At 51.9% G+C, this 23,262-nt stretch overlaps 1 long non-coding RNA gene across 1 annotated transcript; it reads right to left on the bottom strand.

Annotated features, from left to right (window-relative positions):
• Positions 1-439: 439 nt before the first annotated feature.
• Positions 440-21,600, bottom strand: LOC106728584. Its single transcript, XR_001364836.2, has 3 exons — positions 21,387-21,600; positions 9,718-9,839; positions 440-7,386 (listed from the first exon to the last, which is right to left on the bottom strand). It is a non-coding gene; the product is annotated as an uncharacterized LOC106728584 (long non-coding RNA).
• Positions 21,601-23,262: the final 1,662 nt, after the last annotated feature.

Below are 23,262 nucleotides of genomic sequence, written 5' to 3'. Positions count from 1 at the left end.
CAGCGTAAAGGCACCGAGGGTTACACCAGCTGAGGCTGTTACCCCCTCAAATTCATGAAGTCTTAACTCCCAGTAGTTCAGAATATGACCGCATTTGGAGATAGGGTCTTTAAAGAGAGAATTAAAGTTAAATGAGTTCATGTGGGTGGGGCCTTATCCAACAAGACTGGTGTCCTTATAAGAAGAGATTAAGACACAGGGAGAAGACAGCCATCTACAAGGCCAAGAGAGTGGCCTCAGAGGAAACCAACCCTGCTAACACGTTGATGTTAGACTTCCAGCCTCTAGAACTATGCTAAAATAAAATTCTAGTGTTTAAGCCACCATCTGTGGTGCTTTGTTATGGCAGCCTTAGCTGATTGATACAGGCTGTTAGGTGCTTTCCCTGCCTTCACCTCCTCCCCTCCCCCCATGTTCTCAGGAAGAAACAGGACACAAGTCAAGGGTCCAGCACTTTATTATAGTCACAGAACACAGGAGGAACCACTCTGGTCTCACTGAAGGCTTGTTTTACCCTCTCCCCCTGGGGAAGTCACAGGGATAGCCCTATCTGCCAGGCGAGGCCAAATGGGAGAAAGGGGGCAAGGGCAGGTAACAAGCATAAACACAGACTTGATTTGACCCAGCTCCACAACTTATTAGCTGTATGATCTTAGGCAGTTCTCTCACCTCTCTGGGCCTTGGCTGCCTTGTCTGAAAAGGAGTAAATGACAGAACCTACCTCACTGGGTTGTAGTGAGGATTGAATGAGACAGTGCCTGTGAAAGTGTTTAGTACAGTGCTCTGTAAGTTGTAAATACTCAGTGAGTGGAAGATAGTATTTGGGGGGGGGTAATTAGGTTTTTTAAATTATTTTTTTAGAGGAGGTACTGGGGATCGAACCTAGGACCTTGTGCATGCTAAGCATGCACTCTACCACTTGAACTCTACCCCCACAAAATAGTATTATTCGGAGCAAATCAGATTTCTTCTTGGTCAGGTTGGCTCCAGTCTCTGTGGATGAGGGGGAGGGGGAACTCATACTTCATAAACATCTTCAATGTGGCCTCTTAGGAAGACATGTGTGGGAGCCACCTGGTCTGTGGGAACGTGGTGATCAGACCCCAAAGTGAGGATCCTGGAGCCATGGCTCTTACTGTCTCTACCGACTTCATGAAAAGCACTAGGAGGTTTGTTTAAAGTTCTAGTGTTGCACCTGGGCCACTTCAGGTCTCTGGCATTTAATCAGTTAACATTTTCTATGTCTATTTAGATGGTCTTCCTTTTATTTTTTTATTTTTGCTGTTTTTACTTTTGGCTAAGGAATTGGCATAAGCCAGTGAACTTGGAATCAGTTCTGGCTCAGCCTTATGCTATCTGGATGATCTCGGGCTAGTCACTTCACCTCTCTGAACCTCACCATCCCACTGACCTTCAGGAGCTTTGAGGTTGAAGCCAGGTGATGCAAATTAAAGTAAGTTATGGAGGCAATATTGGTAATGAGATGATGAATGGGACTTAAGCAGTCACTGGCTCAGAAGGGTCTGGGGTGGCAAAAGGAATCTCAGCGCTTGTATGCGTGTGTGTGTGTGTGTCTAGAAGTGAGCCCTACTGTTCCTGGACTGGGTGGAGGCAGGCATCACCACAAGAGGGCACTCTAAGCTTTTTTGTCTTCTCTACCTCGATGGAAACATTTTTCATTTTTCTGTGGCTGCATTCCAAATCAAACGAAAACTTGTGTTTTTTTAGTTTACCTAACTAATTTAGTAAACTTTAAAAAATAAATTCATGTACATTTATTCGTTTATTGATAATAATTGATTTGATACTTGTGACCCCTACTGCTTGGCATGCTGGGAAGTGGGGTGAGGGGTGGGGTGGAGGCAGAACACATGCTTCATGGTGTCCTGGTTCAACCACTGCTCAGCTGAGTGCCTGGACACATTTCCCAAGAGCAGGACAGTGGTGAACTTCCAATTCCAGACTCACAGGATGTTACGAAATGGAGAAAATGGAAAGAAAAGCAACTTAAAGGTCAAGAACACAGTCCACAACCCTCTTACCTCCAGCACATGGCCTTCCACTTGACCTCATGCTGTGCTTGAGCCAAAGCCCCATAGGGACAACTCTGGGGTGGGAAGGAGGCGAATCCAGCTGTTGAACCATGACCTCAAGAACAGTATTTCCAGGAATCCCCATCTTAGCATCTAAGGGATTCCTGGGAAAACTGGACCGTGAGGACAAGGTGAGAGAGTGGCCGTCAGCACCAAGGCCCTGCCATGTCCCCAAGGACCAGCTGGAGTTTTCTTCTGCATCCAGCCCCATCTGCAGAAGCCAGCGTGGGTGCCATGTATCTTGGGATGTGGATGAGATTGCTCCAGGAGTAGTAGTGACTGGAACTTCAAGTGTCCTGGAAAGTACCTTCCCTGTAGTCAAAGGCCATGTTGTCAACTAGAAACCATCTGGTAACTCCCCGCACCCCCACCTCCCCATGATTGCCATGGGTCCTGTGTATTCTGAGTCTTCAGCCAGAGGGAGGGTTTTACTCTAAATTAACCTGACAGATCTGGTTCCCAGTCTCTGTTTGGCAATTTCCTCGCTGGTGACCTCCAGCAAGTCACTTAACCTCAGCTTTCCCCAACTATAAAATGGGACAGTATAGGACCTACGGGATAAAGTGAGATAAATATAGTTATGGGGAAAGGGGAGTAGGAGGAAGGAAGTCCATAGGATTGATGGAAAGTGTTTGGGTCTGTCTTTGCTAAAAGTGACCCAAGATGTAAGGACAAGACCGGAGCAGGATTTATTATGTTCTCCTCCTGCTCCCCCATCCCCAGGTTCCTAAGTCAGTAAGAATATGGATCTGAAGGGGGAGTATAGCTCAGTGGTACAGTGCATGCTTAGCATTCATGAGGTCCTGGGTTCAATCCCCAGTACCCCCACTTAAAAAAAAAAAAGAACATAGATCTGAAGGCAGACAGATTAGGCTACAACTCTGGCTCAACACAATCAATGTGTGATCTTGGGTGAGTTACCTAACAGCGTCAGTTTTCTTATCTGGAAAATGGGTCAGTAACACTGCCCACCTCCCAAACTTGTTGAAAAATAAAATAAAATTGTGCTTAGCCCAGTAATTTTCCTGTGCTGCTCCTTGCTTTTCTGAATCCCCTGAGAGAGGTGAGGTATTTGGGAGATGCCTGGATTAGTTTAGGCAATACCGCAAAGAGTGAAGAACCTAACTCAAAGCCCAGGACTTTTATCTTTAGCACTGAAAGTGTTTTTAGGAATTGTCCAATGCACAGATGATGACTGGGTTTCAGCTTTGAAACTGGGTTCTAGCTCTCTAGAACTTGGTGTTGAGAAGGATTCTGAAGCAACTGAATGCTTCAAGAAAGGATGCCTTGACTGATTAGCAGTGTCCACCCTGGGTTCAGAAAGAGAAAGCAGAGTCAGGGTGCTGAGTAATAGCCACCACTGAGTGCTGCAACACCTCGTTTTACAGCTGGGCAAACTGGGGTACACAGAGGAGTCAGCACTTGCCCAGAATCACAAAGCAGATCGTGGCACAGGTAGAACTTGAGTCCAGGAACTTCCTCAGCTGACAAGATGGAGACTGGAAACATTCCCGTCCTTTCCTGGTGCCTGCAAGCACCTCTACTACTTACCGCTTCCAGGCTGCCGGCCGGCCGCAGAACAACTTCTCCCTTCCTGAGCTACAGTGCTTCATCTCAGACTCCCAACTGACCAGAGATGCAGCACTGCACCTCAGGCTGGGAGACAGGGCGCCACGCTGCTCTGTGTGGGGGGCTGATGGCAGGGAGTCCGCCCTAGGCAGGAGAACGGGCGTTAGAGGGGCCTCAGCTCCACCCTCCAGCTCTTGCTCCAGAAACTGCTGTAACTACCCAGGATGTGTTTCCTGTCCTCAGCCTGGCACTTGCGCCCTCTGGAACCAAGCCTCAACCTTCCTTTTCTTTCTTTCTTTCGTTTTTTTTTTTTTTTTTTTTAAGTTTTATTGAGCTATAATTCACCCAGTTAAAATGTACAATGAAATGGTTTTTAATCCTTTCACAAAGTGGTGTCACCATCACCACAGTCCATGTTAGAACATTTCATTGCTCCAAAAGAACCCTCTCACCAAATAACCCCTCCCAGCCTCCCATCACCTGCTGTCTCTGTGGAGCTGACTTTTCTAGACATATCAGTAAATAGAGCCAGCCAACAGGACAGCCTACCTTTCTGACCCCACATCCTATCTTTATGCTTGATGCATCCCAGCCAAACAGCACATTCGTGGTACTTTATATTTTAATCAGTAAATGTTTGCTTTGGTCTCCTACCTGGTCTCCCTGCTTCTACTCCCAGTAATTTCCCAGCCATCCTCACACAGTGATTTCTCAAAATGCAAATATGCCTATGTCTCACCCAGGCTTAAGATGCTGAAAGGTCTCCCACTGCTCTCTGGCTAAATTCTGAAACCGTCACCAAAAGCTACGAGGTCCACCCCATCTGGCCTCTTCCTCTTGGGCCCTTGCCCCCTTTCTCCTCCAGGGAGCCCTGTGCCCCCCACCTCAGGGCTCCCAGGTACCAAACTGCTCCCCATGATTCTCCTGCCTGTCTCCTCTTGGTGGGCTGAGTCTCTACTCAAATGGCCTCTTCTTCTGTGAAGCTCTCCCTGACTCCCTCAGATACCAGGAGACCTTGGTCCATGTCTGTACACATTCTGTGCCCTCTTTCTAGTCCTTTACCACACTTGTGATGGTAGATATGTAACATACATTGTCTGAGTGGCTGAATCGTATTCTTCGATCACATTCTCTCCATTGTCAAAGCTATTTACATCTGGGTCTGACTTGGGGTAGATCTCCAGTTCCCTGAGGACAGTACCCACACTTGTTAATGGTGGGGTCCCTCGGCCTTGTGGAGACCTTTGTACGTCATAGTGGGCCCCAGAGAATGCCACTTGGTAGATGATTGGCCATATAAATAATTCATTTTCCTCTCAAGACATGGCTTGGGTGGGAAACTCTGAGTGGGCAGGCAGAGCCCTGCCTACACTTCTCCTGCCCTACCAAGATCTCAGGGCACCCCCGGAGCACCCTCCTGCATTGCTGATGCCATCTGTGGTGGCCTTAATGCTGGATGACATATACTGCCATCTTGGCAGCCTTTTCTCCGGCTGGGAGAGAGCAGGAAAACACATATACCTCCGTAAAAAATAGTGTCTCTTAGGCCTCTGGCAGAAATTTGAAATCAGGCCCCTATCTGAAGAGTGTTTTCCTCTGGTCTGCCACTTGCGGCAGATCAGGCCCAGTGGCCTGCTGAGTGGGACAGCCCCTTCCTGAGGTATTCCCACCTAAAGAACTGCCTTCCTCTAATATGGTAATTCTTGCATAGGAACTCTTTCCAAACTTCATTTGGCTGGGGAGTGATTCCAACATCAGGATCCACCTTGGGGGGTCCTGGGCAGGCCACAGCCTGTCTAGTCCGCTCTCAGATGTCTCCCACTAGCCCTGCAGAAAAAACACTTGTCTTGGCCAACATGGAGCTTTCAGTAAGAAGCTGGGGAGGGTTGTCCTGAAAAAGCGATCATTTGCTGCTGGGAGGCAAGCTGGTAAGGCCAGCCCCCTGCATTCCTTGGTGTGGGACTCTTTGCAAAGGTCTTTCTCCTGACCACCCTTGGCATCCTAAACGCAGCACAGCAAGGGGAGCAAGCGATTTTGCGGAGTATGTGGCCTGAGTGCTAACTTTGGAAGACTGCTTGCAGGCCTTCTGTTTCCCTGGGGAAGAGAGCCTCAGTTGGGTGCTATCCTGTCTCTGACACTTTTCTGGCTCCTGTCTATCTCCCTCAGGCCCAGGGTCTTGCAAGCCACAGTACCAGGGGAAAGAGTAAGAACACTGTTGCACTTCTATGGTCTTTTGTCTTAACTGTATTATTTCCTAATCATGGATAGTGTTCTAGTTTCCCTTTTACAGTAGCCATTTATACTTAGGTATTAAAAAGGACTCATCTTAAATTTTAAAATATTGTAATTGCTTGCAGATATGGCAAAAATAAGAAAGGGGGCACCTGAGCGCCTGCCTTTTGAAAAACTGCCCCTCACATTTCATCTGCACAACAGCCAGGCGGTCGGTCGTTTGGCAGGGGAACCTTATCACCTCCACATAGAAGGCCAGGAAGGGGAGGAGACAGTTCCAGGTCACAGCCTGGCTTGAACCAGGGGAATGGACGGCTATTTCCAGCACACCCCACTGGACTCAGAATATTGCCGCAAAGATAGCAGCTCTCCTGGGTGTAGAAACAGGAAGTGGATGGGAGGCAGTCTCACGCTCCTGTGGGAAACTCTTTCACGGGGTCGGGGTTGAGACCTTTGACTGGGGAAAGTATTTGCCTCCATATTCTCTGTGGCTATAGGCTGCTTAGTTCTGTTCTTTAGTATCTAGAAAAATCATAGTGATGCTGATGGTAATAAGAATTGTCATTTATTGAATGTTTTAATTGTGCTAATCCTCATGCATCCCCAAGGTTCCATAGGCAGGGGATTTTCCAAAGGCATGGAGCTAGGAGCCCAGCTGGGATTCCTAGCAGAACAGCCGACCCAGGACCCTTATTTTTAAACTCCATGCTGCATGTCTCATCCACTGACTGACTTACCAGTTCTCTGGGATTGGGGATAGGGTCTAAGCATTTCACCTGTCCTTTCAGCAAACCGAGTGCTGCTTCTATGTGCCAAGGGGAGACAGGTCTGAATCTGATGTGATCCTTACCCTGGAGGAGAGCAGTACTGAGGTAGAAGGAAAATGCCCCTGGCAAGGTGCGTGGCACCAGTGGCACAACAGCCTGCCTGAGAAAGGACTGCCAAGGGCTTAGAGGACAAAGAGGTTCTCGCCCCTAGGGGGCCTGGGAGGGCATCCTGGAGGAGGAGGTGGTGCAGCTGGATTGGGAGGAGGCCAGAACTGCAGGAAGGGTGTCCTCCTGGTTCCCTGGCCCCAGGCACCCTTCCCTTGAGTCTTGTGTGCCAGCTGGGCAAGCAGGCTACATTAGCCCTGATCCCCAGTCTCCTTCCAATGAGACCTCACTAAGAAGGCGGTGGATGGCTCTCCTGTTCCACTTACCCCGTGAGAGGCTTCTTCTCACTCTGGGTCTCCAGTTAGCAGGGGGGTCACTCGGAAGACTTCTCACGAGCCCTTCTCCTCTCTGTTGCTCCATTTCTCTTTCTGTCGAAGGAGGCAGTTGAACAGGTGGCCTCAGTGTCTGACCTGGCAGAATATTACCTGCTTCTGGCTGTCTGCAGTTGTGGGGGCTGCTGCCCGAGGAGGGGCTGTTTTCCCTCTCTGTTCCCCACTGTCTTCAGGAAATGTCGCTTAGCTGGGGGGACCTCTGTCTTCTGCCGGGAAGCTCTGGGGAGGCTGGGAAGGAGAAAATAAACAGTGGCTGTCTGGATTTTCTCGCCAGGCCTGAGAGAGGAGACCTTCCTGGCTCCTTTCCTTATATGGCCAGGCTGCTCGGGCTGGGAGCCTGCTGCTGTGTGCCCCCACCCTCCAGCTTGAGTGAGGGCTGGGGGCCACCGTTGGTCACCTGGGACTCTGGTACTGCACAGGCCAGAGCAGGGCTATAGGTGGAGGGCAGGACCTAGGATATGTCCCAGTAGTCGCCGGTACAACCTGGACAACTGTCGTGGCCTCTGGGCTGTGTAGGGTGGAGCAGGTGGGGAGGATTTATACTGGGGTAAGGGGGTGGGGTGGGGGGGAAGGGATCCATCTGGTTTTGTCTTAACCCCTAACTCATAGTGTGACCCTGGTCAAGCCCTTTCCCTTTTCATGCCCCTGTTTCCCCCTGTGTCAAAATGGGTATGGGAAACACGAATTGATCCACCCATTCAGTCCCATGAGGTGGGAGCTGTTGCAACCCCATTTTACAGAAGGGAAAACAGGCTTCAAGAGACTAAGGAACTGGACCACAGCTATCTAACTAAAAAGGGAGCAAGGCTGGATTTGAACTTGGGGCTATCTGACTTCAAGTTCTGTGTTCTAAATGGACTGATTGCTAAGGTGCCTCTTGGTGATAATCTGCAACCACTCATGTATGCCTCACGGAAAAGGGATTCTGCTGGGGCTGCTCCCCCAGAGGACCAGGGGGCTCCAGTCCCAATGACCCAGCTCAAAGGCGACTGTTATGTCAATCAGTGGGGGCAGAAGCTGTAAGTCATTCACATTGGTTCCCCAGGGCCCCACATAGGGCCCGGCAGAGACTTGGGGCTTAGGAAAGGGAGGTTGTGGTTTCACAATGAATGAACCTCAGTAGTCACATCTGTACTATGGGCACAATCTCCTAACTCCCAAGCACATTCTGAGGATTAAACAAAACTGGATGAGAAAGCGCTGAGATGCCACCTTTACGATGGTGTTGTCTTTCTGTTCACAAATTCCTTTTTCCCTCTAAAGTACCCACGTACTTTTCAGCCCCAGGCCACTGTCTCCTGAGCTGACCAGTCCCTTCTCAGCCCAGCTGTGAGACTGAGTGATGGGGGGTAGATCTGTCGCGCTCTGGGCTCTGGGCTCTGGCAGCAGTGACCGTGGGAAGGGCTGCAGGAGGGGAGGGTGGGAGGGGAGCTGGGGGTGGGTTGCTGGGAACAGCTCAGAAATGAGCCTTGCACAAGCATGAACATCCTGTGTGCTCTTGAGCTAATCCTGGAACCTCCCTCAGCCCATCCATCATCATGTCATCCTCTCAGACCCCGGCCCCTTCCTGGGGCCCAGGGGGCGGGGCAAGGGGGCTGAGGACCGACTGTCAGCGTGGTGAGAGACCGCAGCTGGCTGCTCTGTAGGCCTGCTCAGTGTCGGAGCCCGACAGCGCGGGGGAGGAGGCGCCTGCAGCCCTCCTAATCCAATTTGTTTGGACCCAATCTTCAAGGCTCATTTGCTAGTGAATGAGGGCCGGGTGCGTGTGCTGTGCTGGGGCGCACGTTTGCACACACGTGTGGTGCATGCAGAGGTGAACAGGTGTGATTTGTTATATAAACCAGGCCTGGGCCTCGCCTCATGTCTCTGGCGTGTCTGCTCTTTGTCGGAGGCTTGCCTCCCCTGCTCACTTCCAAATCTTCCTCCTCTTTTTCCATCCTCATGAGATCTGGTGCCAGAACCCCCTCTCTGCAATTGACTGTCTGCTTGACTCTGCATGGAGTTCCTTCAACTCCCTGGGCCTCAGTTTTTCCACGTGTCTTTTGGAGTTGGTCCCTTATCCTGTCTGTTCCACTAACAACTGGTAGGTGGGGAAGAAGGTAACGGACAGTAAGAACAACTGCTACTGTTTCTATAGCTTTACCATGTTCCAAGCACTGTGCACCTGGGCACACACCACCCCACGTCTAGCTGCTTCTAGAGTATGACCCCATTTACTCCTTTCCAGGGAAAATTACCATCCCCCTCAACGGCTCCTTCAAATCCTTTGTTCTCCATAGAGCGCAGTCTCTGCGTTGTTAGTTTGTAGGGAGCATAGGGTGGATTCTTGGCTTCTGGTGGGTTTTCCTTTCTTTGGTTCCATTTTTTTTTCACCTACAACCCAGGCCCTATGGTCCCGACTTGCTTGCACCCCATCAATCAGCAGGGCCTTCCTTCAACTCTTCCTTTCTGAGGCCTGGTTTCTTGGTCATTCTGAGTGTTGGGATGGGGAGATTATCCTGAGGCATAGGGTTATTGCAGGAGTGTGTGTACCGATGAGCAGAGGTGGGGAGCACTCACAGTTCTGTGTCCAGGGCCCCTGCTGCCAGCCCTCCTTGGGTCCACAGGAGGCCCCTCTCTGGGGTGCTTGTTCCTTTAGCATCAGGGTTGCAGGGGTGGCTTCCACCAGTCAGTGCTCTTGCCTGAAAGGAACAAAGATAACCCCTATCAGAGGATTCTGGGGGGCCCTGTGACCAGAGCCTTGGTCTTCATGGGGCCTGACTGAGCTGCCGGGCCCTGAGGAATTGAGATGATTCTGGGCTGCTGCTGGGTCCTCAGAAGCCTTGGGCTGAGCCTGCTGATATTTTCCAGACCTCAGGGAGGCTGCTTCTCGGGCCCTCGGCCACCATTATCTCTGCTGTGCTTGCCTGTCTTTCATAGGGGGTCTTCTGAGTAGCTCTAAGTTCCAAGAGCAGAAGGGGCCACCTTCCCTTCCCAGCACACCCAGGCTCCATCAGCGAAAGAACAGGTTTGGAAGGAAATTTCCTGGAGGCCCCTCTGACCTCCAACTCTAGCTTCACACATGGAAAAGGAACTATTTAGGGATAGATGGAAATCTGAGATTAACACAGTGGCCAAGGATGAAGGGACAGCCCTAGGTCTGCCAGTGACCAATTCCAGCTGCACAAGGCTTTCAGCCTGCAAATGCTGCCTCCTGTAACTCAAGGAACACTCATAACTACAGCCAGAGGTAGGAATGACTTCCCTGCTTACTGAGGTTCAAAGAGGCTCTGCAGTGTACCCGGGTCAACCCCTGGCAAGTATCAGAGGCTGGCTCAAACCCCGGGTTGCTCATGCTTAATCCAGCTGTCTCCTGAGCTTGGGCAGCAGCCGACTGGATGACCACAAAACAGAGCTCACATCGTCATGGTCATTGCAAAAGCCCCTCTGCCCTCTCCTGGCCTTCATTTCCAAGAAACGCAAAGGGCTGGGAGTGGGCCACATCTGCAAGCCAGATGGCACTGCTGTGGGAGAGGGCTGACGCTGGGCCCGTGCTGATTTTTTTCTGGAGGAGCCTTCTTGCTCACAGCTCCCCTTCCTCTGCTCCCTCACACATGTGCGTGTACCATAGCCTGTGCTCTCCTTGGGCTCCAAGGCCCTGGAGTTTCCACCATATGTGGGGGAAGAATTGAGAAGACATCGGCCCTGGAGCCCAGCAGACCTGCATTTGAATCTCACCCCTAGCACTTTCTAGCTGTGTGATCTCAAGCTTGTGGCTTCACCTCTCTGAATCATGGCTTGTTTTTGAAGGTCAACTGAAGGGCAAATGAGGTAGATGGCAAGTGCAAGTGTAGTTGCGGGCACCTCATAAGCCCACAATAAATGACTGCAATTTCCATTATGAGCACAAAGCTGGGCCTATGGTGAGGCACAGGCATGGGAGGACGAGAAGCAGGAAGGATGAGGGCAAAGGTTCGAGGAGCCATCCAGAGAAGATGTGGTAGCTGGGGTGAGGGCCTCCATGTGGGGGCTCTTACTAGGTCCCCTCCGTTGTGTGGCTCTGTTGTTCCCAGAGCACCCTCCCACCCCCTTGACAGCCCAGCTGAGTTCACCAGCCTCACACGCTCCCTACTTCCTCCCCAGGGAGGGTCACTGCTGGGGACTTTGGAGCAAGCCCTGGGAACGCAGTCTGAGGCTGAAGCAAGATGATGCAGGAGAAAGGGAAGAGAGGGAAAGAAACGGGGCCCAGAACTGCCTGGCTTACAAGCCCAGTCTTGAGTAGCTCAGGTTCTGGGAGGGTGGAGGGTAGAGACCAGGATCCCCAAGAATCCACAAGACCTTCCAGTGAGAACAAAGCCTGGGAAAACAGTGACAGTGATAACAACTTCTGCCCACCTACCCGGCTTACATTGGGACTTGCCATAATCCTAACTGGCTAACATACGTTATAGCTGACACGCTGGTGCCTTCGAAGTGCTCCACACCTGCTAAGTGCTTTGTTTTACCCAGGATTTTTCATCTGATCGTCACAATTGATTATGAGTTAGCTACCTTTCTTATCCCCATTTTGCAGATGAGGAAACTGAGGCTCCCAGAAGTTACAGTGCTCCTCAAGCTCACACACTTGGTAAATGTCAGAATCAGGATTGGCTCCAGGCAGCCCAACATGCATTTTCAGGCTCCCCTGTGAGAGCAGATGGCTCATGGCTCCCTTTTTACAGAGCGATAGCCGGAGTCTCTCTCATGACATTCTGTCAAGCTTGTGTTCCTGTTTATGGAAAGGTGGCTGTGAGCAGAGAGAGCATTTTCAGTGTAAGTAGAGGCTGTGTGGGCCCTGGCAAGGGCATGTGTCTCCATAAGCAAGGAGACTTCTCATTTTGGTTTGTTTTGCCTCTTTTCCATGGTATTTCTCTCTTGTATGCTGTCTGTTTGAAAGAAACAACAACCCACCATGATAAAGGAGTTGGTTCTCCCTTCTGTCTTGTCTACTTTGCAGGGAACTGGGGACCTCCAGGGTTCCAGTTTGCTGGGCTGAGTGATACTTTCTGGGTAATACAAATGTTGGTTTCTTCTGGCATGTGTTGGATGGGAAAGCAGCAGGTTAGGCACAAGGTCTCCTGTAGGCATGCTGTGTGATTGCAGACAAGTGTCTTCCCCTCTCTGGGCCTCACCATGATGTGGTGGGGAGAGGACTAGATTCAGTGGTGTCCAGGGATCTCCCAGGGTCAGATAAAGGGGGATGGTTTGACTCCATGCCATTCTCCTGGTGAGTGTCAGTGTGAAGGAAGGTGAGTGGTCTGCACAGAGCTCCATGGAGTGAAAGAGACGGGCATCAAGGCTGGAGCTCCCCACAGCTGCCTCTCGCTCCCCTTGCCCCCATCTCACCCTCACTGCTAAGCCTCAGGCAGGCCCCCAGGACCTGGACCGGGTGGATTTTCTGAAGCAGAATGTGAAGTCTCAGAGCATGAGTGCTGGAGGCACCCGAGTTGTGTGCCCACGTGTCAGATGAGGGAACTGAAGCCTGGAGAGGAGAAGCAACAAGCTCATGATGCAGTCATTCAGAGGCCTGGCTAGGACTGACTCCTTCCACTCACTGAGGGATCCTAATCGGTCAGATCTCAAGAAAAGGGCCCTGGGAGGAAGGCGGGAGAGAGGAAGGCCTTTAAATTCCCTTGGCTTTGAAGATGGAATAATCATGACTTCCTTTTCTGAGTATCTTTTGGCCCTTCCTAGAACCAGATGGCGGATGTTTGGAATTTATGTTGTAAATAGTGTTTAAGAAGGGAGTGGGGGTGCAGATGTGTTACTTTCTCCAACCACCAAAAACAAGATCTGAGGGAGGAAAGTGGAGGAGGGGAGCTGACGAGAAGGAGATTTGAGGAGAAGGGAGGAGTGAGGGGGAAGGAAGAGGGGAGGAGAGGGAGAGAAAAAAAGAGATTGATGGAGTGAGAGTGAGAGCAAGGCAGAGAGGCAGAGAGAGGAGAGGAGAAGGGAGGGAAGAGACAGCAGTGGGCCTAGAGGGAGGCATACAGAGGGAAGGTAGATGAGGGAGATGGGGAAGGTCTCCCGGGTGCAGGCCCAGAGAAGCTCCATCTTGAGTTCGGGAGCAAACCCTTGAGTTTTCTAAAAATAGCTCAGCCTTTCCCCCAGTGGGGCTGGCAGCAGGGACCAAGAGAGGCACGCTTGTCCTTTTATGGTAAGAAAAATCCAGATCCTCTGAGGGGCAGCTGGGCTGGAGCCTGTAGTTGTGGATAAGGCCCAGCCCTGGGGTCTGGGGTGGGACAGGGATGGACAGAGGTTGTGGCTTGGTGGGATTTCCTGGGCAGGGTAGCCCCACCCTCTGTGAACACAGGGCTGAGGAGGCCACACTGGAAAGGCCTGGGGTCCTAGGGTGCACGGGCTCCTAGAGACATCTTACCACCCTTATCTCCCTGTTTCATAGAAGAAGAAACTGAGCCGCAGAGAGGGGAAGAGATTGTGGGCTCCCCATGTGAGGGGGTTTGAAGTGTCAAGGTAAATCAGTGCTTAGGTCCACACGAGGTTGGCTTACATGCCCTTTACTCTGGAGGGCAGAGTGGTCTGTGGACAGAGCACTAGTCTGAGTGTCAGGAGCCCCAAGGCCTCCTCTCAGTTGACATGTTATTTGCTGTGTGACCTTGTGCAATCTGCCGAACCTCTCTGGTCTCAGATTCCCTCATAAGGGCCTTTGTAGCTTTTTGCCTCTCTGGGAATTCCAAGGCTGGAAAGCAAAGCTTGGGCAGAAAGAATGCTATTCCCTGGCAGAGGGGAGCCTGCAGGCTTCTGTTCTACTTCCTGTACTGAGAAAAAAGCTAAGATGGACTGAGAAAGAGAGAGGAGGTGCCGCAGGAGACTGGGGCAGATCATGGATGGAATCTCTGACTGTCCAAGCTGGCTGGGTCCAGCCCCTCACTGGGCACACTGATGCCTGAGAGGACCTCATCTCAAGTCATGCAGCGCATTAGGAAAGAGCCAGGAAAAGAGCCAAGGGCTTCCCCTCCTAGCCGTGGGCTCTTTCCTCTGCAAGAGGCCTCCCACCTGCAGCAGTCCACAAATTAGGGGATCATGTTTGGCCAGTAAAAGCGCCTTTCTGGGGAGAGCTGCCAGAACTCAATATACGCTGTCATCCTCTGCCCACCTCTTGGAGACAGTTCTTGGAAACAATTATGTCCTGTCGGGGTACCCGCCTCTTTTCTGTTCCCCTCCTTTGGCTGCGAGGACCATACCATAGTCTCTATCTTGGCTTAGAAGGCAGGGAAGAGGCAAAGAAGGATGCACAGGACTGGGTGGCCACCCTGGCAGTGTGATCTTGGGCAAGTCTCTCCCCATCACTGGCTTCAGGTTCTGCACCTATAACATGAGTAGATGGCCTTGATGCTCTAGGTCGCTTTCGGGTCTAATAGGACTGTGACACTATGAGTTTAAGATTCAGCACTAAGAGTGATTATTAAGCATTTACCAGGATTACCAGTGTGAATGAGACGGATCTAGTCTTATCTACAGATCTCTGTAGCTTTTCATTCCATTGAGACAGGGACCCAGTGCCTGGAAGCCCAAATCCCAAAGCCCTCTGTTCTGGGAATCTTGGCTAACTCTCTGACTCCAGCTTGAACCCAGAGCTCAGGTAGCTCTGGTCTTGCATGTCCAGGAATGCCTGCTGGTCTGGTCAGTGATCATGCCCACTGCCCACGACCCTGCCCAGGCCTCGCTATTCCCTCGACTTTGCTCTCTGCCTCACTCTTCCCATGTGGTATACAGCTCCCCAAGGCCCAGCCCATCTCCTCCCTGTCTGCCCCACCCCCCCATCTCTCCACACTGGTCTTCCTTTGATTCTGCCCAACGAGAACCCTTGCTTTCCTCTCCCAGCCTCCAATGGCACCCCTGCCCACCACTGGGGGAAAACAGGGACAGGAAAGAAAGGGGGATAAAAATAAAGCATTTTGTTCTAAATTGGAAGCTTCCCTGTGACCCTCCTGGAATTTCCATGTAGACTCTTTGGGGCGTGTGAACAGGTCTCCCAGGAACCCTGACCCTCTCTGTCTTCCTGCTGGGTGGAAGGTTCCCCAGGGACCAAGTCTCAACCAGGCTCCAGGTCTCTCTGGTCAGGCCTGGTGCTCCATGGGAAGTGCAGAAGGCAGCAGTGGATTGGAAGGAAGTGGGAGGGAGAGGAGGTCCCTAGAGGCCCCTGTGTGAAATCAAGACAGAACTGATGTCATGCCTAGCTGGGAATCTGACATCCAGGCAGCAGAGGGGCTCAGGATCATAAGATTGTCCCAGGGCAGCTAGGGCTGTGATGTGAAGTCCCAGCCTGGTGGCGGGAAAGGCCATGAGGCCCAACCTCCTCTACTGTTTGACTTCTCTCTACAGTGTCCGTGCTAAGCTTGCATACCTCTGGTGATAGGAAGCTCACTGCTTCCCAATCGCCTCATCTCTCTTTGGACAGACTGTTGAAGACACCTTCCTAATAACCCACTGACACCTGCCTGCTTCTCTGGGGCTGCATGCTCTGATCTTCGGGGCTATGAAGAACCAGTTTCTGATCACCAGAAAGCTCTTCAAATTTTAAAGATGGTGACTGCAGCCCTTGGGCTTTCTTCTGCTCCTAATCCCACCTTGAGGTCTCCTGTCTCATTACTTGATATCTCAGAGTCACCAATGCCCAAATTCCCAGGTCTCTCCTGCACTGGGGCTCTTGGCTGGATGATGTTTTGGGGAAGAGTACCAATCTCCTGCCCAGAGACAGACACCAAGGAGGACTTCTGTCTTCTGGGGCTTTGATTTCTGGCAGTCAAACCACTCCATGACCAGGCCTTCCCTGCTTTGCCAGCCTCAGACTTCACCAAGCTTCTAGACCTACCCGCAGTTCCAGCCAAATGGGCTTGTTTGCTGTTCTCCTGAAAGTCCTGTCGCCTTGCCTTTATACAAATAACTCTCCACCTGGAATGCCTTCTCCTCTCTTCTCTGTTTATCCAAAGTGTGCCCCCTGCTATTCTGACCACCCCCACCCCAGGTTTTTCCTCCCTCCCTTTCCATCCACTGTCATACATGGGATGACCAGAGCTGTCCTCTTCCCATCCCAAATCCTGGATCATCTCAGTCTGAAGGGCCCAGAGGAATGGAAGAACTTACTCATGTGTTGGCTGTAGAGCTTGGGCCAGAGAACTAGCCTGTTTCTTTCCCTTTCTCTCCATCTTGTTCAGCTTATCTCAGCAGATGCCCTTGGACTTAGTGGGGTTATTGGGTCACATGCCTGAGGTCTGGCAGGCTCCAGGCAGACTGACCAGTGGCCTCTCAGCCCAGAGCCCAGCCAGGGTGGTGTCATGGCCACTATGGATGGCCTCCTGAGGTAGCAGCCTCTGTCTGGACACTTCACACCCACCTGTTTCCCTGAAGGAGGAGGAGGGTACGGGGCAGACGCTAGTAGCAGCGGAGCAGTGTCCCTGTGAAGTTTGTAAGGTCCAGTGTGTTTTCCAGTTTGGGGTTTTTCTATCTCCTTTGGAGCTTGGCTTGGGTCAGAAGAGGGTGTTAGAGGAGAAGACCTAGATTTGTGGCTGGGATGGGCTCTTGGGGATGTGTAAGGATGAGGCTGCCTCCTCCAGCCTTGGCTTAGCTGACTGCCCCTTCCTCAAATAACTGATGAGCTGTGTCAGTCAAGGGCAGCCCAGGACTGAGCAGGCCCCCAAGGGTACTAAATCCATGCTAATGTGTGCTCATGGATGAGGATTGTCTGCATTTTTGCCACTGGCATTTGGCAGTGGTGGAGGCTCTGTTTATATCTTACTATAACAATGCCTAATCTAGAAGGAGGCATCAACCTTCAAGTGGCCTCCTTCCCAAGTGCCAAGAGTTGGTCCTACTAGGCAGATAGAACCAGAAGCAGCTCTTTTTCACAGACTCATTGGGGGCAGTGCTAGAGCATATGTGTATGGGTTCTAGAGTCAGCTAGACCTGGGTTTGAGTCCTAGCAGAGCCTCCTATAAGCTGTGTGACTTTGGGCAAATGACTAAATCTCTCTGAGCCTCAGGTTCCCAGAGGGATAATGGTACTTACCTCAGAGAGTGCTGGGTGAAGGGTTGGCTGCTTGGGAAGATATGATACATGGCAATTTTTGAAAGAACAAGGGCCACTTATCCCCCTAGAGGGAAAGCAGAGTTAGGGCCCAGTATGGCATCTCCTTCTCCTGAAGAAACTGCCTTTTCTCATCACGTTTTCGCAGTTATTTTTAATTGAGTACTTATTATATGCCAGTCACTGTTGAGAGCTTCATGAATTTTAAATCATTTAATCCAGACAACTCAACAGCCTAATGAAGCAGGTACACTTATCATGCCCAAGGTCATACAGCTGCTATAAGGCAGGTCTGGGATTCAAACCCAGGCAGCCTTATGCCCCTCTGGCACCTTTAGTGGCCAGCCTGCTGCATCTTAGCCCCACTAGCAGCACTCTGACCCCAGCCTGGTCCCCTCATCACCTGGGGATGGGGATTCACTCAGCCCACACTGGAAAGGCCCCTGGCTCCAGAATCAGCCTCTATTTTCTCATCCAAACAAAAAGGGGCTGATGAGTTGGTCTCCTAGGATCATGACAGTGGGTGACTCATGCTGTGTGTTAAGGCATGTTTTGAATTGGAGAAAAGGTTTCTGGTGGTGAAGCATTGCCACCAATGAGCCTCTTTTGCAAGAGGGGAGGGGGCTGGCCTCTGTGGGCTCTTACCATGTGTGGTGAATCCCCATGTGGCTGTCTAGACAGGCTGTTAGGAGGTGGCAGCCACTGTGGGCTCTTTCCCCTGAATTCTTTTAGACCATTGCAGGCGAGCTCTGATTGGACCATGGTCACTGCAGACTGCTGGGCTAGGGAGGGCCATCTGGGCTGTGCTCCCACCCCAGGGCCTGCCAGTGCCCTGTTAACTTGGATGCATGTAGGGAAAATTTCTAAATACCTGTGTGGACAGGAATGCAATGGCATTTCTATTTCTTTCTTAAATTCTTTATTATACAAACTTGATAAATATAAAATAAAATGTGTAATATGTATGCTTCAAGAATTCGGATAATTTCCAGGTTGTCAAGAAGGGGAAATGCTCATACACTGCTGGTGGGAGTTATGACGTGGTTTGACCACTTTAGAAAATAATCTGGTGCTTCCCTGTAAAGTTGACAGGAGCACACCCCAGACCCAGCCTTCCCTGTCTAGGTATGAACCCCGGAGAAACTCTGGCTCATGTGCCCCAGGAGACATGGATGAAAATAGTCATAATAACAATCAGAAACAGTCTTTATCACAGCTTCTTTGCATGCCCGCGTGTCCCTGAGCCCCAGGGGCTGTTTAGTTGGGAAATTGCTATTGAGACATGGCCCAGGCATAACCCAAAGGTGAGGACCTCAGAGACCATCTGTTCAACCCTCAAGGCTCATGTGGGAAATCAGACATAGCCCTGAGGGTCAGTGGCGACACCGGGCCTGGAACTTTCTATTCCTCAGAGCTATGTGTGTCAGCTCTTCCTTAGAATGGGCCAGCCTGGGAAAGGGCTGACTTTGCCCAAAGAGCTGCCATGTGGCTGCTAAGGACCAGTGACAAGGAAACTCCTTTCCGTCCAGCGGGGCATGGTGGGGCTGAAGGAGGGGCAGTGGCCTTGGAACTAGGAGACTCAGGTTAAACTCTGGTGTGGCCACCCACCTAGCCCCGGTCTCCTTTGTGAAGTGGGAGATTCCACATCACTGCGCTCAGAGGTGCCGTGGTGGACAGGCTACGAGCGTGCTTTTTGCAGACTAGATTCAGATCCCCTCTGCCACTTTCTAGCTGTGTGACCTTGGGTAAATTCCAGTGATTTTCTTTCCCTACCAATGGAGATGAAGGAATGATGCTGATTCCTGCCTCATGGTAATCCTGGGAGGATTAAATGATAATGCAAGAGCTTCAGCCCAGGACCTTGGCTCCCAGGAAATCCTCCATATACATTCATGAAGTATACTAGAGGATTCCCTAGATTCTTGGGTGTGGTGGCTATGGGGCAGGGCAGGAGGTAGGAGACCCCTGGGGACAGAGCAGCTAGGGCAGCCAGCCCACATACTGTGTCCAGGTTTAACAGTTCATGAGCTGTGTTACCTTAGGCAAGCTACTTAACATCTCTCTGTTTCCTTATCTATAAAATGGGGATAATAGTTGGACCTACCTCACAGGATTGTCTTGAGGGTTAAGTGAATTAATTTGTGTAAAAGCCTTGGGTAGTGCCTGAGCCTCCTCAATTGTGGTATAATTTTCCTATCTGCACCACCATACAGGCTAATTCTGTTTCAGCTCTATCAGCCCTCTGTGACCTAGAGTGGTGCTCCCTTTTTTGTGGATTAAGTTACCTTAGCTCTGTTTGCTAAGGTGGGTCTCAGGCTGCTTGACAGCACAGCATTCTCAAAACTCCATGTGTGTGGGAACTCCCCAGGGAGCTTGTATCGCAGCTTCCTGGGCCCCACCCAGGATTCTCTGTTAGTTGATGAGTATACAGTGGTTCAGACACCACACTTTGGGATACACTGTCCACACAATACCCTACAAGTGCTGGAAAGGAGACCTCACCTAGCTCTTGAACATTTTGAGCTGATCCCTCTTCTGTGCCCCTTAACCTCTGACCTCACCCCTCCTGCTCTCTCTTCAGCAGCTCTGTGTGCTGCCTGCCTGGGTCTCACTCGCACATCGCTCTAAGCATAGCTAAGGTCATCTTACCCCACAAAAGGAATAAGGCTAATTGTAATAAACATTAGCCAAGTTATCCTGCTCTTATGAGCATATGTCCCTCACTCCTCATGACAGCCAAGTGAGGTCTGATCCAAGGCCATACCCATTCTATAGGGGAGGGAGCTAAGACTCAGAGATGGCAAGTGACTTGCCCAAGGCCACTTGTTTGGTAAGTAAACAAGCCAGAATTGGATCCAGGCAGTTGAATTCCAGAGTCTCCTTTTGGACTTTTACGGCCTTAGGTCTTGTGTGACCAGAAGTGGGGAAACAAGGGTGCTGGGCAGGCTGGAGCTGGAGGACTTTGTCCATTCTAGGCCCCAGATGTGCCAGAGCTTAATCTGAAGAGCAATGTTGCCTGCCCGTCTTCCAGCCCTGACTCCAGACCTCTGCCTCTACCCAGCCCTCCCTCCCACGTTGCCCATCATGAGTCCCCCGCCTTCCTCTGAGTCTCCTGGCCCCACCACTTTACCTCTTGAAACTCTCCTATCTTTTCTGTCCCCATCCCACTCCAACGTCCTGAACCCAAGTACACCGAATTTAGAGATCAGGCCCCTTCCTCAACAGAAGCTGCCTTTGGGCCAGGCTCGTCCTGAGGTCTCCAGATTGGGCTGGCCCTTCCCCTGGCCAAGCCTGAAGTCAGAGACCCTTCAGCTTCTTTCCATTGCCTGAGGCTCAGACTCCAAAAGCTCCCTGGGCTTCAGATGTCTACTTAGACCCTAAGCCTGTGGTCACACAGTAGACTAGCTCAGGGCCTCCTGGGGGAACTTTCCAACCCCACCTGCCTTCTAGGCTCAAATGGGGTTCAGAAGCCATGTCCTGCATGGAGACCATGTTGTCCATCGGCCTCATACTACAGATGGGAAACTGCAGCCCAGAGAGGGTAGGGCGTCCCCCCAAGGCCCCAGGGCCAGGCAGTGAGAGGCAGAGCTGAGGCTGCAGCCTGCGTCCTCATCCCCCAGCCAGGGAGCTCTTCCCACCGCTGCGGCCGAGCCAACACCCCAGCCTTTCCGCCTCTCTGCCTGTCTGCCGGAGCCTGAGCTGACATCGCTTCTCCTCCAGCTTTGCTTCTTGAAACCATTATTTGAAAACAGTTTTCCTTGCCAGGAGCCCCAGGCTCTTGTTGCTGAGAAATCAAACTCCATAGACAAGGAAGAAGCATTGTCTACAGCAAAGCCAGCAAGAAGGGTGCAGACTCGGGGATGGCGGTGATGCTCAGGCGGTGGGACACTGACGCTCTGCCCTCCCTCTGCTCCCACCCCCTCATTTAACCACAGCCACAAGGAGTCCTCAAAGCCAACAGGACCATGGATCCTGCACATCCGGTCAGGGCAGGATGGGCGCTTAGAGATCATCCAGTCCAGCCCCTGTGTGGATGGGGAAACCGAGGCCCAGAGTCGGTTAGCAAGAGAGCAAGGACTAGACCCCAGATGCAGCATCCCCCTGGGGAGGATGCCACAGAGGCTCCCCTCCTCACAGACCCCACATTTGCCGCTGGTTCTTACCTCTCCTGCGTTCTGGTCCAGGTGTGGCTCCTTGTGACCTGGAAACGGGGACCAGCCCGTTTGGGGGATGATTGGAGGTGTCACTGCTCCTCAACTAACTTGACTGGACCTCTGGCACCCCTCCTCACTGCCACTGCCACGGGGGCACTTTTAAACAGCTGGCACTGGGCCCCCCTCCCCTTAGCCCCTTGCCCACTGCTCCCTGGCCACAAAGGCCCCTCTGCCTTTTACCTTATATGAGCTGAAGAGGCGAGCCCAGTGTTGGGACAAGGCGGGTACTGAGTCTTCTCGGGCGCCCCATTGGCCCAGGCGCCTGCCACGTGACCACCTCGCCTTGACCTGCCCCCGGTGCCGAATGTTGCTTTTACCCCCTAAGGAAGGAGTGGTTGACAATTTTCATATTTCTTCTAAATTTGGAGATTTCAGACAATGCTGGGAGGCTTGGCTCCAGCTGCCAGAGGCCCATGTGGAAGTCATTAAGCTGAGGAAGGGGGGCCGGGGGAGAGAGGGAGGCAGGGGGAAGAGGAGGAGGAGGAAGGGGGTAGGGGCCAGAGTTCTGAGGGTTGCCAGTTGTCAGCCTGGGAACATGAACAAACTCCCTGGGAGCAAGCTGTGTGTGAGAATTTCCTTCCTCTTCCCGAGTCCCTGGTCCCAGGACTGGAGTGGGAGTTCTGAGATTTTCTGGGAACTGTCAGTGGGGAAGACACCATTCCTGGCTCCTGGGGTCCAGAGGGTGGTGGGAATGGCAGGGGATGGGGGCCATGAGGAAGTAAATCCTCTCTCCAGAGAGCCGGGACCCTGGGAGGCTAACTCCATCATTGTGCAAAGAAGGCCTGGGCCCCAGAGGGGTAGGGCCTGCCTCAGTGAGACAGGAGGCAGTGACGGGCAGGAGAGAGAATCCAGGGACTTGCCTCTGGGGCTCCCTTTCCCCAGGAGTCCTAGTCATGAGAAGGGCCCATCTCTCACCCTTTCTTATTATGCTCTGGTCACACTGGCCTCCTTGGAGCCCTTAGCATATTTTCATGCCTCAGGGCCTTAGCAATTGCAGCCCTCTCAGACAAGTGCCCTATCCCCAGGGCTTCTGCTAGCTGGTTCCTTGACTGCTTCTGGTCTCAGCTCAAAAGTAACCTCTGGGAGAGGCCTTGCCTGGCCACCACTTTATTCTCTACCACCTTCCCTGCTTGTTGCCCTCTATGACTGTGCCTGGGTTGTACATATCTACTGATTTAGTTGCTTATTGTCTTAACTCTTCCAGGAAAGCATGACTCCCCTGGGGAGGGTCTGTGTCCCCAGGCCTCCTGCAGTGCCTGTGAGGAATGGCCAGAAAGATGTGTGTGGAGGGGCAGCACCAGCATAGGCTTGGCCGCTCTGAAGCCCGGGGAGGGCTCCTCCAAGTAGCCTTGTTGCTCAGAGCTTCCCCTCTGTGGCCAGGCAGGCTGGACCCCAACTACCTTCGTGCACAGTCCTCCAGAACCCTGGGCCTGCACAAGACGCTGCTGCCTCCCTCCAGCAGGATTCCCTCCAGCACATGGCCTCAGCCTTGGGCCATCCTGTATGGGGCGGCTGTGTGGCCTCTGGGGGTGTTGGATGCTGAACCCAACCCTGTCCTGACCTTAAGAGGCTCCCAGACTAATAGGAGAAACTTCACCCCCACTTCGTTCCTTCTGAGGAAAAAATTCTCTTGATGTCAGGAGGCCTGCGCCTTTGTTCTTGCCTCTGCCACTTTCTCCCTGTGAGGTCTGGGCACAGTTATTCAGTTGCTCCTCTGAGCCTCACTTTCCTCCTCTGTGAAATGCGGAAAATAGGGCCTGCCTTTCAGTGTTGCCGTGAAGGTCAAGTGGGACAGCCCCTGCAGTCCCGGGAAATGGGTCAAATC

The sequence above is a fragment of the Camelus ferus genome, chromosome 3 (genome assembly GCF_009834535.1).
Source record: "Camelus ferus isolate YT-003-E chromosome 3, BCGSAC_Cfer_1.0, whole genome shotgun sequence".
Taxonomy (NCBI): Eukaryota; Metazoa; Chordata; class Mammalia; order Artiodactyla; family Camelidae; genus Camelus; species Camelus ferus.
The sequence above is the reverse complement of the archived record's forward strand: the minus strand, read 5'-3'. Positions and strand labels throughout refer to the sequence as shown.